The sequence below is a fragment of the Pan troglodytes genome, chromosome 2 (assembly GCF_028858775.2).
Source record: "Pan troglodytes isolate AG18354 chromosome 2, NHGRI_mPanTro3-v2.0_pri, whole genome shotgun sequence".
NCBI lineage: Eukaryota > Metazoa > Chordata > Mammalia > Primates > Hominidae > Pan > Pan troglodytes.
In genome coordinates, this window is record NC_086015.1 from 15,914,281 (window position 1) to 15,934,425 (window position 20,145).

A 20,145-nucleotide genomic window follows, 5' to 3' on the forward strand; every position below is an offset into this window, starting at 1 on the left:
AAACTGCATCAACTAACGAGCAAAATAACCAGCTAACATCATAATGACAGGATCTAATTCACACATAACAATATTAACCTTGAATGTAAATGGACTAAATGCCCCAACTAAAAGACACAGACTGGCAAATTGGATAAAGAGTCAAGACCCATCAGTGTGCTGTATTCAGGAGACCCATCTCACGTGCAGAGACACACATAGGCTCAAAAGAAAGGGATGGAGGAAGATCTACCAGGCAAATGGAAAACAAAAAAAAGTAGGGATTGCAATCCTAGTCTCTGATAAAATAGACTTTAAACCAACAAAGATCAAAAGAGACACAGAAGGCCATTGCATAATGGTAAAGGAATCAATTCAACAAGAAGAGCTAACTATCCTAAATATATATGAACCCAATACAGGAGCACCCAGATTCATAAAGCAAGTTCTTAGAGACCTACAAAGAGACTTAGACTCCCATACAAAAATAATGGGAGACTTTAACACCCCACTGTCAACATTAGACAGATCAAAGAGACAGAAAGTTAACAAGGATATCCAGGACTTGAACTCAGCTCTGCACCAAGCAGACCTAATAGACATCTACAGAACTCTCCACCCCAAATCAACAGAATATACATTCTTCTCAGCACCACATCGCACTTATTCCAAAATTGAGCACATAGTTGGAAGTAAAGCACTCCTCAGCAAATATAAAAGAACAGAAATCATAAACTGTCTCTCAGACCACAGTGCAATCAAATTAGAACTCAGGATTAAGAAACTCACTCAAAACCGTACAACTACATGGAAACTGAACAACCTGCTCCTGAATGACTACTGGGTACATAACAAAATGAAGGCAGAAATAAAGATGTTCTTTGAAACCAATGACAACAAAGACACAATGTACCAGAATCTCTGGGACACATTTAAAGCAGTGTGTAGAGGGACATTTATAGCACTAAATGCCCACAAGAGAAAGCAGGAAAGGTCTAAAATTGACACCCTAACATCACAATTAAAAGAACTAGAGAAGCAAGAGCAAACACATTCAAAAGCTAGCAGAAGGCAAGAAATAACTAAGATCAGGGAGGAACTGAAGGAGACGGAGACACAAAAAACCCTTCAAAAATCAATGAATCCAGGAGCTGGTTTTTTGAAAAGATCAACAAAATAGACTGTTAGCAAGACTAATAAAGAAGAAAAGAGAGAAGAATCAAATAGATGCAATAAAAAATGATAAAGGGGTATCACCACCGATCCCACAGAAATACAAACTACTATCAGAGAATACTATAAACACCTCTACACAAATAAACTAGAAAATCTAGAAGAAATGGATGAATTCCTGGACACATACACCCTCCCAAGATTATACCAGGAAGAAGTTGAATCCCCGAATAGAACAATAACAGGCTCTGAAATTGAGGCAATAATTAATAGCCTACCAACCAAAAAAAGTCCAGGACCGGATGGATTCACAGCTGAATTGTATCCCCATCTTAAATTAGGTGCTCTGTCTTGGGAATATTTAGGGACTTTGGCTAGAGGAAGTTGTTGTTATAATGAAAATGTAATTTTTTGCATTAAAGAAATTCATATTTGCCCCCCCGCCCCCACATCATGGACCTCCCCACCAGAGTGTGCATCTGTTACGCTCTGGGAGCCTGCAGGACACCTCAGTATCACCCAGAGTCCCCAGTTTCCACGCGGGCTCACTCTTGCTGTTGCACAGTCTGTGGGTTTGGACAGATTCATAATGACCCTTAGCCACCATTACAGCATCACACAGAATAGTGTCACTGCCCTATAAGTCCTCTGTGCTCTGCTTGTTCAGCCCTCTCTCCCCGTCTTTCTTTTTTTAATTGTAAATTTTGGGATAATTTTAGATTTATGGGACAATTTCAGAGCTAATATGGAAGGGTTCCTGTAAACCATCAGGCAGCCTCCCCTAATACTGGCATCGCAGGTAACCAGGTGTATTTGTCACAGTAAGAGGTTACCATTGGTACCTGACTACACACTAAACTCTAGACGATTTCAGCTTCACCGGTTTTTCCACGAAGGTCCTTTTTCTGTTCCCAGATGGAATCCAGGACCCTGCGTTTTATGGATTTGTCGAGCCTCGTTAGTCTCCTCTGCCTCATGTGACTTTTCTAATTTGTCCTCGTTTCCACATTCTGTTTTGTGTGCTTGTGTGTGGGAAGTTTAACGCCCTTCAAAAAACACCATAGGGGTCTGGTGCTGCCAACAGTTGGACACAGTGTTTCCAGCGGGTATGGGCCGTGTTCACAGGCACCTGCTTCCCATCTCCCGTGTGCGCTTGTACCTGCTTTGCTGTCTTCTAGGAGTCTGTGCCATGCTATTTTCTTGGAAGAAATCCACGAGGGGCCACAGACGCACTTCTCTGGGCATAGATTGCTTTCCTTCACTGATTTTCCATGAACTTCCAGTAGAGGTGGTCCAGGCTATAAGGTCCGTCTGCAGGCCACGCGTGGCCGGGCGGTGTTGGAGTAGTCGGCGTGCTCAGGTGTGTTGGAGGGCTGGCCCCCTGTGCCAGCCTGGCCTGGAGAGACACTTGGCATCCAGCCAGAAGGTGGAACGTCTGTCTGGTTGTGTTCCACAATTGCTTTTTGACGCCAGGCAGTTTCTGAAAAGTCTCCTTCAGAATACCCCAGGCTGTGTATGTGCCAGTGAATTTAGGCAAAGTTGAGGAGGATGAGGAAACCCTGGAGAGTCTGCTCTGTGTCGGGTGCTGTGCTGGGTGCGGCCCGAGAGACAAGCACCAGGCACTGCTCAGTGGTCCCTCCTGGGGCCTTGGTCACACTGTAAGCTGAGTGCAGCAGGGCCGGCCGCTTCCCATGGCCCTGCCTCACCCCAGGTCCTGCATTCCCTGGGAGGCTGCACACTCCACCTTTGCGCCAGGCCTGAGTGCCCATCTGCAGACGGCATGTACTAGCTGGGAACGCTCAGTGTGGAGTCTGCTGTCCTCTGCCGCTCATCCCCCTCTCATCTGGGCCTGGGGCTGTTATCCCAGCCCATGCCTAAGAAATCAAGGCACTGACACCAGATAGCTTCCCCCCCCACCACCCCCAAACACACACGCATGCACACACTTCGCTTCCTCCTGTTATCCCCCCTAGGGAAATTGGCTCACAGACTGTCCAGGCTCATTTACGGATGTGTTTATTTGCCTGTGCCCCCACCATAGCTATAGTGTGTGCTCCGCAGATGCTGGGAGCTCGTGCTCTCATTACAGGCAGTGATTTCCAGGATTAGTAGAACCTGCTGGGGTTGGAAGCTGACACCTGGAGCTTGCTGTGTGCCTGGCCTGGGTTAGAGGTTGGCCAAGATGCCTGTGCCCCCTCCCTGTGCCACGTGTCCCCTCATGGGATCCCTTGAGCAGCTTTCCTGCTGGTACTGAACAACTCCCACATCTGCAGGAGTCTTGGACGGTGGCCATCTGTTGAGCCTTGAGATCATTTCCAGGTGTGAGGTCTCCTGTTTGATTTGCTCCATGGGGACTGTGTGCACAGGCCCGGAGCCCTCAGCTTGTGGAGGTCTTAACTGGAGAGGCCTTGGCAGGGCTCCACGTCTCCTCTGGGTTTGAAGCTGGTGTTAGGCGGCCCACCTCACTTCTGTCTTTGGGTCCAGCACTGTGCCCTAGACGGGAGCTACAGCCTGGTGTCTGGATCCTGCTGTGCCTTGCCGCGCAGCTCCAGAGAGTAAATGCTGTCTTCTTCCACTGCAGGTTGTCCACCCGGCCGGAGGTGGCCAGCATCCAGCCGCTGGGCCTGGACGAGCAGCAGTGCTCCCAGAAGGCGGTGGTGCAGGCCCACCTGACCCAGCCTGCCCGACTCGCCAGCATCATCTTTGCAGGGGACATCAGTAAGGGCTGACTGCCCTTACAGGCATAAGCCACCTCTCTCAGCCTATTTGTAAGGTTTTGATACATGGGACTGTATTGCTTTCCAACAAAACAATGTTAACAATGCATAAGTACCTGGAGAAGAGTCAGAAAAATGTTGTATCCTGCTGCTATCCTTACATTTGAGAATTCCCCAGGTAATGCCATTCATGTACCTTTTTTATGGAGCAAGTAAAAAACATCTGTATGAGTGTCTATGTGCCCCTTCTACATTATACTTGATAATCATATAAATACACCATCATAGGCCAGGCGCAATGTCTCACACCTGTAATCCTAGCACTTTGGGAGGCCAAGGCAGGAGGATTACTTGAGCTTAGGAGTATAAGACCAGCCTATGCCACAAAGCAAGACCTTAACTCTATAAAAAGTTTTAAAAAATTAGCCAGGCATGGTGATGTATGCATGCTTGTGGTCCCAGATACTAGGGAGGCTAAGGCAGGAGAATCACTTGACCCCGGGAGCCACTGCAATCCAGCCTGGGCAACAAATTGAGACCCTGTCACAAAAGAAACAAAAATAAACAAAATCACCAGTGTAATTCCTAATCTCAGTGGAGGGACAGGGCTCTCATCTTTGGGATGGGAACTCATCCATATTGTAGCACTTGTCACTTCACTGAATGGTTACACCCTGAACAAAATGAAGTTTTCCTGGAGTTTTCTTTGCCCACAGCTTTAAATGCTGATTCCCCGCTGGAAAAGCCAGACCAGGTGGTGACAAGGCCCCCACAGCCCTTCCTTTCTGGCAGTCCCTGTTAACTTTCAGTGGGGCCATGTGCGAGGCAGCTGCTTGGCTTCTGAGGGTGAGGCTGGTGGTCGCTGTGGTCTTTGCCAAAGTGTAAGCCTGCAAGGCTTGGAGGTGGCGCCAGGGGCAGCTGCTGTCTTCAGTGCTGACTTCTCCCTGGGGTTCCTCCAGCCACAGGCCAGGTCCTGCGCTGTGACGTCACCGTGGACCTCATCCCCGGCATCCAGATCGTCTCCACCACTCGCAAGCTCAACCTGGAGGACTTCCCCCTGGAGCTGAAGATCCAGGCCCTGGACTCTGAGGGTGAGGACGTCCCCCCGCCTGTTTGTCCTCTGCAGCCCATGCTGGATTGTCCCTCTCCTATGAACCTGGCCTGTCTGTGTTCCCCACTCCTCTGGCATCCAACCCTGCAGGTCCCCTAGAGGGCAGCTTCAGTCAGGGAGGTGAAGCTGCTGCTGGCGGAGGTGCTGAAGAGGCAGAACCCCCCTGTGAGGTGGGCCCCAAGCCCTGGGTAGAATCGAGCCTGGCGCTCAGGGGCCCCTGCAGCAGGGTCTGTGTGCTCAGAGCTGTGGCGGACCCTGGAGCCAGACCCTGCTGGTCACAGCACTGGTCCTTGGTGCAGCGCATCTTGGGGAAGCCAACGTTCTCAGCCATCATGAGAGGCTAGGAGAGGCTGGCTGGGGCCATGCCTCCTGCTCCGGCTCTCGGGGCAGGTTTTGCTTCCTGGTCCAGACCTTAGAGCCAGCGTGCCAGGCAGGGAAGGTCCTTTTATTCTGGAGGAGACTGAAGCATGGAGTGGGGTGAGATGCAGGGTGTACAGGGTCCTGCCTGTCAGCATGGGATTCACATTTTTTCTCAAAGCAGAGGGAAGCTGAGGAAAGGGTGGGTGCAGAAGGTGATGGGATCCTGTCTGCAGGGTTTGTGGGGAGTATAAGCTGTTCTTGGGAGCAGAATGAGCAAAGTTTGAGTCCACCTTGCGGCCAGGCATTCCTACGGGCACTTCACACACCCTAGCTCATTTCCCGTATGGCGACTGGACGGTGCATAGAGAATGAACACACCCACACACTCACCCGAGTGTGCACACACAGAGAACCCACACGCTCGCCAGAGTGTGCACACACAGAGAACCCACACGCTCGCCCAAGTGTGCACACACAGAGAACCCACACGCTCGCCAGAGTGTGCACACACAGAGAACCCACACGCTCACCTGAGTGTGCACAGAGAACCCACACGCTCACCTGAGTGTGCACAGAGAACCCACATGCTCACCCGAGTGTGCACACAGAGAACCCACATGCTCACCCGAGTGTGCACACACAGAGAACCCACACGCTCACCCGAGTGTGCACAGAGAACCCACACGCTCACCCGAGTGTGCACACACACAGAACAGATGTGGAGCTAATATGCAGCCGAGCCTGGCCCCAGAGTTTACCCTCCTGGGCAGGGGGTGGCAAGCTTCTGTGGAGGGCTGGATGTAAATATTGTGGGCTTTCCTGGCCACATGGTGTCTGTGGCAACTCAGCTCCGCCATTGTCCCACTACAGCAGCCTTAGATGATGTGGAAATGAATGGGCATGGCTATGTTCTAATAAAACTTTATTTATAGAAATAGGGGGCTAGATTTGCCCCAGGAGCTGTGGTTTGCACTCTCTGTTCATGACTACTCTGTTCTGTTTCCTGCCTTAAGTCACTTTTTAAAAAATAGGTATTTATTTTTATCAACATTTGTATCACATGAAATTCACCCATTTTAAGGATACTATTCAGCATTTTTTGGTAGATTCATACAGCTGTGCAACCATCACCAATATCCAATTTCAGAACATTTTCATCACCCCAAAAGGAAGCTCCATACTCACTGCAGTCACTCCCTCTTCTCTCCTCTCTCCAGCCCCTGATAACCACGAATCTGCTTTCTGTCTCTTTGCATTTGCCTGTTCTGGACGTTTCGTGGGAATAGAATCGCACAGTGCATGCAGCCATATACATCCATGCGTACAGTGTTTTGTGACTTATTTCTCTCACTGAGCACGTTTTCAAAGTTCATCTGTGTTGTTGCGTATGTCCACGCTTTGTTCCTTTGTGTTGCTACATAACTTTCCATTGCAGGGATCAACTGCGTTTTGCTTCTCTGTTCATCCTTTGATGGACTCGGGTTGTTTTTACATTTTGGTGGTTATGAGTAATGGTGCTGTGAGCATTCACATGGGGATGTGTGTTTTCCGGTCTCTTGGGTGGACATGGAGGAGTGGAACTGCTGGGGCGTAGGAAAATTCTGTGTTTAACTGTTTGGGAGCTGCCAGGTGGTTTCCCAAGTGGCTGCCCCTTTTCAGATTCCCAGGGGCAGTGTGTGAAGCTGCCACCATCTCCATGTCCTGTCCAGCACTTGCTATGGCTCATTCTCTTGGTTCTAGTTAAGCCCATTTAAAGTCACTTCTTCCCTGAGCGTGCGTCTGTTCTCCCCAGGCGGGTGGTGGGGATGTCAGGACTGGGGAGGCGCCTGCTCTGGGCCTTCCCTGGCCACCATCCTGCCACGACGTCCCAGCAACCCTGGTGGTTTTCTCTCACACTCCCCCCACTCCTGAAGGGTTGATGGCACCTGCATCCCGTTCCAGAGTAGGATGTCATCTGGTCTCCACAGACTGGGTCATTTACCAGCAGCCCATCTCAAGGCCCCAGCTTTGCAGCAAGGAACTGGTTAACTCCCTTGCTTGCCCACTATGAGGGTGTCATGCTTTCTACTTGGTCCTCCTCGCCCCGAAATACTTTGATGAGTATTTTTGTCATCCCTTTTGCCTTTTTGTTCTGAGCCCGCAACCTCTTTTCTGGTCAGAGTCTCCACTGTGAAGATGAACTTGACCCTTGGAAGCTTTTAGAGTCTGGCAGTCCCAGAAAGGATGTGCCTTATCTAGATTGATGAGTGTCAAGAAAGAGAATTGCTGAATAAACTGTGGTAGGTGGCTGCCCCTGGGTGTCGGGAAATGTGCTATTCCCTTAGTAAGTACAGTGTCTTATTGTGCTTATAAATGGTCTGATGCCCACTGTATAGATGAGGAAGCTGAGGCCCAGAGAGCTTCAGTAACTCGCCCACAGTCACACAGCTCATGGGTGGCTGAGCAGGGGCTGGGACCCAGGATGTCTGACTCTGTAGCCTGAGCTCTTTCCCGCTGGACGCACTGCCTGTCTCCTACTGCTGCATTTTCCTGGGCATTGGGGGCCCTCCCCACATGGCTGGGATTTGCCTTTTTGGCCAGAAGCCACCTGCAGAGTGCCCGCCTCCAGTCAGTGTTGTCATAGCTATTTCCTGGCCCACCCATGGCTCTTGCATCAGCAGAACTGGACTAGCTTAGGGTCTCTAAAGATGCCCCTTCCTCACCTTTCCTTTTGCCACCTCTTCTGCCTGGAGCACCTTCCCCTCCTGAACTCTGCTTTCAGAAGCCATGCTTCCTCTGGCATTTCCTCTCAGGTGTCCCCTTCTCCAGGGAGCCCTCCTTGGCTGCCCAAGGTGGGACTTGTTCTTCCCTTCGATGTCCCTCAGCTTTGCAGTGGCCACTGCCCTAGGGTACAGGGACATTTTCTACTGTGGCTTGTCAAGGTCAGCACTAGGAGGACAGAACTAGGATCAGTAAATTCTTTTGGACCCTTCTGTGTCTCACACTGGACTTTGGGCCCAGCTGGCATTGGGTAAATGTTTGCTAGGTTGAATTGCCCAACATTTTCCTTCAGCCCTCCTGCAGGACAGGGGAGGTGGATCCTCTGGAGACTGGACCCCTGGCTTTCCTGGATAATATCTAAACTTGACTGTGAGGCTTTAAGGTCTAGGGCTCTGTCTGTTGCACATACTAGGTACTGATAGCTTCTTTTAGGGTGGAAAAAGCAAACTTTGGGCAGAGGTTTCCTGAGAGCTTTACCTGTCCCCTTGTCTCCCTTAGGGGCACTCACCTGCAGCAGGCCTGGGAAGGCAAACTCCTTGCCTTGATTTCCCCAGAGCCCACGCAGGCGGGTAACATTAAGGATGGTAACATTAAGATCACGAACTTTGGCTTCGGTACCACATTCCATGAGGAACAGCTGATAGCCCTTTATGGCACCTACCACTACATGGCCCTGGAACTCTTCCTGGGCCCGGGCTCCCAATGCCCCGCCATGAATGTTTGGAGCCTTGGAGTAACGTTATATCACATGGTGGGCGAAGTTCTGCCCTTCTGCTCAGGCAGCGTTACGGTCTTCACGGCAAAAATTTAAAATGGAAGATATTTTTCCCCAGCGTATTTTTCCCAAGGTCTCAAAAGCCTCAATAATAAACTATTAAGAGTAGACCCCAGGAAGCAGACAGCACTAGAAGAAGTGATGAGGGGCCCATGGGTGAACAATTGCCTCTGACAACATATGAAGATCAAATCCTGGACCACTTATACCCCAAAACAACCCAGCTCTTGGTGGCCATGGGATTCCAGGCCGAGAACCTATCCATGGCAATCAAAGAAGAATTGTTCAGTTTTCCCATGGCCTCCTACATTATTTTGGAAGAAACAAAACGAAAGAAGCAGTTTACTGTCAGACCCTTCCTTTTGGGGTTCCCAACTGTTTTTCCCTATCCATTGAAGTTTCCACCTTTTTTCTCCCACTGAAGTGGACTCATAGCATTCAGCAGAAGAGCCCCTTTCTGGCCAGTGCACCTGCCGGCCTGCAGAGAAGCCAGAGAGCTTCAATCAAGCCCCCCCGCCAGTGTGATCCTGTGGCCTCTCTCTCCATCCAGTGCACCAGCAGCAGTAGTGGAGACCCAGAAATATCCCTGGCTCAACAAGCCCCCCAGCATGACCCTGTGGCCTTTCCCTCCACCCAGAGCACCAGCAGCAGTGGTGCAGACCCAGAAACCACCCAGGCTCAACAAGGCCCCCAGCATGACCCCGTGGCCTCCCCCTCCACCCAGAACACCAGCAGCAGTGGTGGAGACCCAGAAACGTCCCTGGCTCAACAAGCCTTCCAGTATCAGCCTGTGGCCTTCTTCTCCATCCAGAGCACCAGTAGCAGTGGCGGAGACCCAGAAACGTCCCTGACACAGCAACAACCATCCCAGGACGCCAGCATCATTCAAGCTGGGCAGGCTGAGGCTGTGACGTCAGCCTCGCCAACAAGAAGCTGGCACTGCCACAGGGCTGCCAGGATATGCATTTCCATTATTTTAAAATGTTTTTGCCTGTGTCCACCACAGAAAAGGAGGAACTAGATGACCCCAACATAGTTGCATGGCTGAAGACAAAAATCAAGTAGGTAGGGTCAGTATTGTGAGCATAGTCACTACACTTAGAGTAGTTTTATAGTCAGTGTAGAGCGGTGGTACCAGGGAGCAGGGATCTGCCTCCACTCCACCTGACCAGGAGCTCCAGAATTGTAAAATCCTGGACACCATCGGCTGTGGCACGTTCAGTGAGGTCAAACTGACTCACCACGTGCTGACTGGGACCCAGGTGGCCATCGAAATCATACCTAAGGCTGGCTCCCCCGGCATCACTCTCTAGAGAGAGAGAAGTATTTTGAAGTCTCTCTGCCACTTCAGTATTGTACAATTATATCAACTGATTGACACCTCCATCATGAGTTATTTATTTAGTAACAGAGTGTGCAAGAGGAGGAGACCTGCACACCCGATACACCACCGTGGCCTCATGAGGGAGGAGAAGGCCTGGACCATGTTCAGGCCGATTCTGTTGGCCATGTAGTACAGCCATAGCAAATAAATTTCACATAGAGAGAGACCTGAACCTGGAAATTATTGTCCTTGATGAGGACGGTAACATTAAGATCGCAGACTTCAGCTTCCGTACCACATTCCATGAGAAACAGAAGCTGATAGCCCTTTGTGGCACCTACCCCTGCATGGCCCTGGAACTCTTCCTGGGCCAGGGCTACCAGTGCCCTGCCATGAATGTTTGGAGCCTCGGAGTAATGTTATATCACATGGTGGGTGAATTTCTTCCCTTCTGCTCACGCAGTGTTAGGGTCTTCACGGGAAAAATTTAAAATGGAAGATGATTTTCCCCAGTATACTTTTCCCGAGGTCTCAAAAGCCTCAATAATAAACTATTAAGAGTAGACCCCAGGGAGCAGACAGCACTAGAAGAAGTGATGAGGGGCCCATGGGTGAACAATTGCCTCTGACAACATATGAAGATCAAATTCTGGACCACTTAAACCCCAAAACAACCCAGCTGTTTGTGGCCATGGGATTCCAGGCTGAGAACCTATCCATGGCAATCAAAGAATTATTCAATTTTCCCATGGCCTCCCACATTATTTTGGAAGAAACAAAATGAAAGAAGCAGTTTACTGTCAGACCACAGTCCCTTCCTTTTGGGGTTCCCAAATGTTTTTCCCTATCTGTTGAAGTTTCCACCTTTTTTCTCCCACTGAAGTGGACTCATAGCATTCAGCAGAAGAGCCCCTTTCTGGCCAGTGCACCTGCCGGCCTGCAGAGGAAGCCAGAGAGCTTCAATCAAGCCCCCCAGTGTGATCCTGTGGCCTCTCTCTCCACCCAGAGCATCAGCAGCAGTAGTGGAGACCCAGAAATATCCCTGGCTCAACAAGCCCCCCAGCATGACCCCATGGCCTCCCCTTCCACCCAGAGTACCGCAGCAGTGGTGGAGTCCCAGAAATGTCCCTGGCTCAACAAGCCCTTCAGCGTGACCCTGTGGCCTCCCCCTCCACCCAGAGCAACAGCAGCAGTGGTGGAGTCCCAGAAACGTCCCTGGCTCAACAAGCTCCCTAGCATAACCCTGTGGCCTTTCCTTCCATCCAGAGCACCAGCAGCAGTAGTTCAGAATCAAAAACCTTCCTGGCTCTCCAATCCTTCCAGTATGACACTCTGGTCTCCTTCTCTATCCAGTGCACCAGCAGCAGTGGTGGAGAGCCAGAAACCTTCCTGGCTCACCAAGCCTCCCAGCGTGACCCTGTGGCCTCCCGCTCCACCCAGAGCACCAGCAGCAGTGGCGGTGATGCAGAAACATCCTTGGCTCAGCAAGCCTTCCCCGTGACTCTGTGGCTTCCCCCTCCACCCTGAGCACCAGCAGCAGCAGTGGTGTTCCGTAACAAGGCTCCAGCATGACCCTGGGGCTTCACCCTCTACCCAGAGCACCAGCAGCAGTTGTGCAGACCCAGAAACATCTCTGGCTAAACAAGCCCCCCAGCATGACCCTGTGGCCTCCCCCTTCACCCAGAGCACCAGCAGCAGTGGTAGAGACACAGAAACGTTTCTGCCTCAACAACCATCGCAGAAAGCCAGTGTCTTCCAAGCTGGGCAGCCGAGGCTATGACGTCATCCAAGCCAGCAAGAAGCTGGTGCTGCTGCAGAGCTACCAGGATATGCCTTTTCATTCAGTTAAAACGTTTCTGCCTGTGTCCAGCAAAGAAAAGGAGGAATAAGATCGCCCCAACATAGTTGCATGACTGAAGACAAAAATCAAGTAGGTGGGGCGGTCAGGCCACACTTCTTGCATTTTACTATATTTATTCTGTCTTTATTAGCATTATTTTAATTGGCAAATCATGCTTGTATTCATTCATGGGGTACAATGTGAGGATTCGATAGATATGTGCACCGTGGAATGAGGAAATCCCGCTACTCAGCATCTCCACCACCTCAGAGAGACCAATTCCACATGAGGTCCCGGAAGTGTTGATCTAAAAACGTTGACCCCATAGAAGTAGCAAGTAGATCGATGGTGACCAGGGGTCAGAGAGTGGCAGAGGGAGGGAATGGGGGGTTGTCAGTCAAAGGACCAAAGTCTGGACAGGAGGAAGAGGTTTTGACATCTAGTGCACAGCAGGGTGACCAGATCAATGAGAATGTATTGCATTTTGCAAAACACCTGAGAGAGTCCATGTCAAATGTCTCCCTGCATTTAGATTGGAGAGGATGAAGGCCCTGAGGTCCAAGAACATTGAAACCTGACAGTGGACATCAATGGCTGCGGGGAGGAGCCTGGCGAGACGCCCACGCTGCCACGTGCCCAGCAACGTTGGAGCCTGCAGCACTTCTTCCCTGCCCTGCTCTATTTTATCTTTTTTAATAAAGATGGTTCCTGATAAATGACTATCTCTTCCAAATCTTGTAGCAGCATCGGAAAGGTGGCAGGTGGGTCACAGACACTCCGCTGCTTTGCGCCCTCCCTGCACAGCACGGGGGCTGTGCAAACCCTAGTTTAGGCGGCATGCAGTCATGTGGTTCTCGCTGTTACTCAGAAAAACTGAAAGGAAACGAAACCTCAGAGAAGAATCAGGGTGACCCCACCCACAGCAAATCATTATTAGTGGCTCTGAAGGGCTGAGGCTCTGAGTGGGTGCAGGGCAGAGTCCCACACATTGCGCATGGCCTCTCCACACTCACACTGCCTGATGAGCATTTTCAGAACGACCAGCAGCCCCTTCAGGTCCCGTCTGTCTGTGTTAATCCTTCTGAGAGGTTCCCAGGAGGATCCCGAAGCCCTGGGAACCGGGCTGTGCTGGGGTCAGTGGCGGGGTGTGGTCCCCAAAGCACCTTAAGGGGCCACTTGTGCTGCTGGGCTCCTGGCTGTCTAGTGTGGCATTTGCCTTTCTGCTGCGATGGTTTCCCCTTTTGCTAAAAGTGGCACGGAGCCTTCCCCCTCAGAGGTCTGATGGAGGAGTGAGCCTTCATCCAGGCCCAGGTTGTAGGGGTGCTTCTAGGCAAGGCAGGTGTCCTGTGGGTCAGAAGAGGGTTGATGGCAAGACACAGGAGCAGCCCCGAGGGATGGAGGGGGTGGTGGGAATGAGGCCTTTCATAAGGCAGGTTCCAGCTTCCCAGGAACCTGGTGTTTCCGTGTCAGGCAGTGAATCTATGGGTGCAGATGCCCCATCAACACCCACCAGGGAGCTGCCTTGTGGGTTCCTAAGGACCCTGAGGAAGGTCCAGAAGGCACCACCCTTGTGCATGGCCAGCATCTCAGTGTGCCCAGCCTTGAGCATGCGGTGATCCTGCCCACTGTTGAGTCAGGTAAGATTCTCCTTCTCCAATAAAGAGCAGGACCAGGAAGCAAGAAGCAGGCTCAGGAGAGGGTGGGAGTGTTGTGGAGCCCCTTGTCTCCCCAGTGAGCTGCTGTCCTTTAAATCCACATTGGGGGTGAAGGTCCCTCAGGTGTCAACACTGAATCTCCCTCCACCCAATGCCAATTTGTACCCCCAGAAAGCGGGCCACTGTGGATTCTGCTTGAGCTCCCCAAGGGCCCATCAGAGTCTGTCTCTCCACCTTGCTGCTGTGCCCCCTCTGGAAGTGCTGTCCTGTGAGAGGGCACCTTCCCCAGGCCCGGCTTTTACTATCATTGGACAAGGCCAGAATTCTTTCTGGCTGTGACCTGTGGTAGAGCTTGACATCTCCTCTTCAGAAGCCAGGGCTTCCAGCCCATACAGCTGGGCTGCATCAAGGGACTATAGGGAAGGGGCTCCAGGCACCAGGGCAAAAACCCACAAAGAGAGAAACTCCTTTCAAGTGTCCACCTGGGCCGGCATGCAGGCCAGGCAACCTTGGCTTGTTCATCTCCCTTTGCTGCCAGCAGCCTCCATATGGCAGACATTCTTCTCCTGGGGGGCTGACAGCCATGGAGGGTGGGGAGCAGGCCTGAGCAGGGCGGGTTCCCGAAAGACAGCCCAGAGAGCAGGATCAGATAGTGGGGGGTGGGTTCAGCTCCACTGTCCAGGTGAGGAAACTGAGGCTGAAGAGAGATCAGGTAGCATCCCCAATGAAATCTGGCCAGGAACAGATGGCAAAGATTTGCTGTTTACCCCGTCCCAGGCTGCCCCGCACCCACCCAGCCACTTCCCAGTACTCTGCTTTGTCCCCATTCTCGGGTTCTGAAGTCATCCTGTTTTACACCCGTAAGGAACAGGGACCTTGCCTCCCTGGCAGCCACACAGCCCTGGCACCCAGGAGGCCCTCAGTCAATATTTGTGGAATCAGTGAAACCCTGGGATTCAAGCCCAAGATGTGTCTGCAGAGCATTGGAAATGCAGCCCTGAGTCCATCCCCAAGGTCTCCTGATAAAGCAGGCCTGGGGACCCGCAGGGGCAGTGGACGCCTACCGTGACTCTCGGGAAGGCTGGTGGGACTGTCACTAAGCTTATTTGCCTGTCCAATCTTGGGGATCCTGAGCTCCCTACTGGGCAAGCTCGTAGGGGTTCGGCTCCGCTTACGGGTCTCTGGCTCTGCCTCCCAGTCCCGGCTCCGACTCAGCCCAGCCTGGGCGGGGCCATTGGCCATTGGGAGCAATGCCCCCGCATTGCATCACTGCCACCTGGCCCTGCCCCCATCTCCATGGAGACCTGAGGCCGCTGGACCAGATGTCAGAAGCTGCTCCAGAGCCTGGTGCATATATATCTTCCATATACTTGCTAGTATCTGTCCCCTTTTCCCCCAGACCTCCTCCTGTGCAACACGGAATGATGAAAATCTAGACACAGGAATCTCACTCCCGGCCTAGCCAGGACTCAGGTTTTGTGAAGGGGTATGAGGCGGGAGGAAAAGCAAACCCCATGAAACCAACACCTAATCTAGAGCCTGATCAAAGTGCCACTCAAAGCACGATTCCTCCCTTTACTTTCCTATAACCTGAGAATTCTTCCTGAAAATGGTGGCCCTTGAGAACCATCTAAAAGCATCACGGGGTGGAGGGGCAAGGGTCCTGAGAGCTGGTCTTGCCATCCCTTGTCCCAGTTTTCTTGAAGCCGAGTTCCAGAGAAGAGGCGGGGCCCGTGGGGCCTTTGGATTACACTCCAAGTCCAATTCCCAGTCCAGCAATCCTGCCCTCAGAAGCTCCCTTCATCTGTCCACTTGGCAAAGGAAGGGGCAGGTCGGCCCACGCCCCCTGTCTGGCTGCAGACGACAACCATCAGAAGGGTGTCTGTGTAGCCGGGGCCCCAGAACCATGTCTGCGTGGAAAGGGCCCAAGAACCTGGAGCCCTTTCGGTTCAAGAAGAGCGTGAGGGACCCAGCCCCATTCTGAAACCTAAGCTGCATTCTGGCCTGTGCCCTAGAAGGTTGTGAAGGCCTCTAAGTGGGTCCTCCTGCTTCCCCATCTTCTGAGGCCCAGGCCTTTCTCAGAGCCTCTGTAGGTCCCACCCCTGGTCCCTTCCCGCCTCAGGCTATGTGACAGTACGACTCCCCACCTATTTATTCATTTCTACGGGAAACACTAGTAAAACAATTCCTCAGCCTTGACCCCAGGGAGCAGCCCCCACTAAACCAGCTGACGTGGCATCCCTGGGTCAATGCCGGCCAGAAGACACTGCTGACACTATACAGAGACCCTGGACACCTATGCCCCCTACAACCCTGGTAATGGTGCCCATGGGATTCCAAGCAGCACACATCTCGGAATCAATATTCTCCCCCACAAAAAATACGTATGTGATTATCCCATGGCCACGTACCTAATCCCGGGGTAGAGAAAAGTACAGAGGAGGAAGCGTTCCATCATTGGAGCACAGCCCTTCCTCCTGGGGGTCCCACCTGTTCTTCCCCATCTGACAAAGTCTGCCTTCCTTGTGGAACCAAAGAGGGCTCAAAGTGAGCCAGCTGTTCCCACTTTTAATTTTCAGCTGCCTGAGGAGGGTCAGAAGTGAGGGCAAAAGACCACCATTCCTGCTCAGAACTCTTCCTGGGCTGGGGTACCAGTGCCCTGCCATGGACATATGGGGCCTCGGTGTCATACTCTACCATACAGTGTCTGGGACCCTGCCCTTCTATTCAGGGAACACGATGGACCTTGAGAATACAATTCTCACAGGAAGCTACCATGCCCCACCATTTTTTCCCCCTTCAACTTGAAAGACTCATTCAAAAGTTACTAACACTAGACCCCAGGGAGTGGCCCCCACTGAAACAAGTTATGAGGAACTGGTGGGTGAACTGTGGCCAGGAGATGCCACGGACAACATACAAAGAGCCACTACTGGACCACCTGAACCCCAAACCACCCAGCTCATGGTGGCCATGGGATTCCAGGTCAAGAACATCTCTGTGCCAATCAAAGAAAAAGCGTTTCACTATCCTATGGCCACCTACCTCATTTTAGAACAAACAAAAGCGGCAGTCCACCATCAGACCATGGTCCCTTCCTCCTGGGGTCCCCACCTGTCCTTCTCTATCCACTGAACTTTCCACCATCCCTCTCCCACTGAAGCAGGCTCACAGCGAGCCAGCTTGTCCCATGTTCAGCATTCAGAAGAAGACCACCATTCCTGCCAGTGCACCTTCCGGCCTGCAGAGGAAGCCAGACAGTTTTAGTAAAGCCCCCCAGCATGACCCTGTGGCCTCCCCCTCCATCCACACCACCAGCAGCAGTGGCAGAGACCCAGAACCTCCCTTGCCCAGCGACAACCATCGTAGGAAGCCAGCGTTGTCTAAGCTGGGCAGCCCGAGGCTGTGACGTCAGCCTCGCCAACAAGAAGCTGGGGCTGCCGCAGGGCTGCCAGACGATGCACCTTTCAATTCTGTTAAGATTTTGTTGCACGCGTCCACCGAAGGAAAGGAGTAATAAGATCACCTCAACATAGTCGCATGACTGAAGACAAAAATCGAGTAGGTGGGGAGGTGAAGCCACACTTCTTGTATTTTACTATATTTATTCTGTCTTTATTACTATTATTTTAATTGGCAAATCATGCTTGTATTTATTCATGGGGTACAATGTGAGGATTAAATAGATGTGTGCACCGTGAAATGAGGAAATCCCGCTACTTAGCATCTCCACCACCTCAGAGAGACCAATTCCACATGATGTCCCGGAAGTGCTGATCTAAAAACGTTGACCCCATAGTAGTAGTGAGTAGATGGATGGTGACCAGGGGCTGAAGAGCAGCAGAGGGAGGGGATGGGGGGTTGTCGGTCAAAGGACCAAAGTCTGGGCAGGAGGAAGAGGTTTTGACATCTAGTGCACAGCAGGGTGACCAGATCAATGAGAATGTGTTGCATTTTGCAAAATACCTGAGAGAGTCCATGTCAAAAGTCTCCCTGCATTTAGGCTGGAGAAGACAAAGGCCCTGAGGTCCAAGAACATTGACAGTGGACACCAATGGCTTTGGGGAGGAGCCGGGCGAGATGCCCACGCTGCCGTGTGCCCAGCAAAGTGGGAGTCTGAAGCACTTCTCCCCTGCCCTGCTCTACTTTATCTTTTTTAATAAAGATGGTTCCTGATAAACGACGGTTTCTTAAAAATCTTGTAGTAGCATTGGAAAGGTGGCAGGTGGTCACGGACAGTCTGTTGCTTTGTGCCCTCCTTGCACAGAACGCAGGCTGTGCATACTCTAGTTTAGGTGGCATGCAGTCATGTGATCCTCTCAGTTTCTCAGGAAAACTGAAAGGAAAAGAGACCTCAGAGAAGTATCAGGGTGAGCCCACCCACAGCAAATCATTACCAGTGGCTCTGCAGGGCTGAGGCTCTGAGTGGGTGCAGGGCAGAGTCCCACACATTGCGCATGGCCTCCCCACACTCACACTGCCTGGTGAGCATTTTCAGGAGGACCAATGGCCCCTCCAGGTCCCATCTGCCTGTGTTAATCATGCTAAGCAGTGCCCACTGGGAACAGGCTCCAGGAACCAGGGCAAAACCCACAGAGAAAGCCCCTTCCAGGGTCCACCCAGGCCGGGCCTCAGGAGCCGTGGGGCCCTAGGTACAGGCCGGGCAACCTTGGGTCGTTCATCTCCCTCTGCAGCCAGCGGCCTCCTTTTCGGAGGACATTTTCAGGAGGGACTGACAGCCATGGAGACGGGGAGCAGGCCTGAGCAGGGCAGGCTTCCTAGAGGCAGCCCAGAGAGCAGGGTCCGGGAGTGGGGGGGCTCCAGCTCCACTGTAAAGGTGAGGAAACTGAGGCTGAAGAGAGATCAGGTAGCATCCCCAATGATATCCGGCCAGGAACAGATGGCAAAGATTCACTGTTTCTGCCATCCCAGTCTGCCCTGCACCCACCCACTTCCCAGTACTCTGCTTTGTCCCCCTTACCAGGTTCTGAAGTCGTCCTATTTTACACCTGTCACTCCCACTGCAGCAGGGACCTTGCCTCCCTCACAGCCACAGAGGCCTCACACCCAGTAGGCCACAAATCAGTTATTTGTGGAATCAGTGAGATGGGATTCAAGCCCTAGGTGTGTCTGCAGAGCACTGGAAGTACAGTACTGGGTCCCCAAGGCCACAGGCAGAGGGGTCCTGGGGACCCACAGGGGCAGTGGACACCTACTATGAGTTTCCAGAAGGCTGGTGTGACTGTCACTAAGTTTATTTGCTGGTCCAATTTTGGGGATCCTGAAGTTTCCACTGGGAGAAGCCAGAGTTTCCCACCTCAGCAGGTGCGGTGACCACCTGGCCCAGGGCATCATCTCTTCCTCCTGTCTGGCCCCTGCTTCCCCTCTCCTGCCATCTTCCCATGCCTCCCTGCCCAGGGGTGGGCAGTAGGGCAGGGTGGGGTGGGAATCTGTTGTAACCAGGGAAGGGAATTGCCCCCAGGCCAAGAGAGTTTGTAGCCTGGGGTACCGTCACCAACAGCCCAGGACCTGGCAGCTGGGCCCTGCCCTAGAGTCCTTCTGCAGCAGGGCTCTCCTCTCGAGGGGCTGTGAATGTTTCCCCAGGGTGCGGCTAAGCCAGAGCCCAGAGGTTTGCCCCTAGGTCATGGATTCCCCAGGTCACTCGCCTCCTATAGGCTTTAGTGAAGGAGGCACTGAGGGGAGGATGGCTCTTCCCCTGCAAGGAAACGAGCCCCAGGGAAGGCATTCCTGCTCTGGGGACTGCCTCCTTCCCCCACATGAGAGCCAGCCACTGCAGAAGCTTGACCAAGCTGATCTTGATCTCTGCCAGAGAGGCTGAAAGAACATCCAGCCCCACCTGTGGTCCCCTCCCGCCTCAGGCTAGGCTACATCTAGGCCTGCCAGGGAGACTGGTCTCCTCACGAGCCCCCTCGCACAGATGTCTAGATGTCCAGAGTCACAACAGAACACACACAGGGTTAAAAACTATATACTGAAGCAGGCCAAGCTGAAAGCTGGTGCCTCCCCAGGACACGACCCAGCCATGGGGAGCAGGCTTAGGTTCATTTTTGCTGAGTCTGCAATCAAATCAAGAAGCCTCATTTCTTTGGCTTTGTGGTCTCAGCACCAAGCACTTAGGAAGTGCGTTTGTGGAACCTCCTGTCTGGCCTCTAATTCTGGCATGGGTCTGTGCTTGTCATTCAATCCTACTGGCTGGCTAGACCACCTTGCCTTGGCCCCTCCTGTTAGGAATCAGATTGACTGTCTCATCAGAATATTGTTGAATCGGGGAGAGTCTCATATCCCAGGTAGTAGGCAGTGACCTCCGCATGGTACAGTCCTTGTCAGGACCTTTGTCCTCCTTGGCCAGGCTCCAGCTCTGAGCTGGCATTTTTGCTATCTCAGGTGCTGGTGTGTAAACACTGTGGTTTCCTTCTGGGTCCTCTTCTCA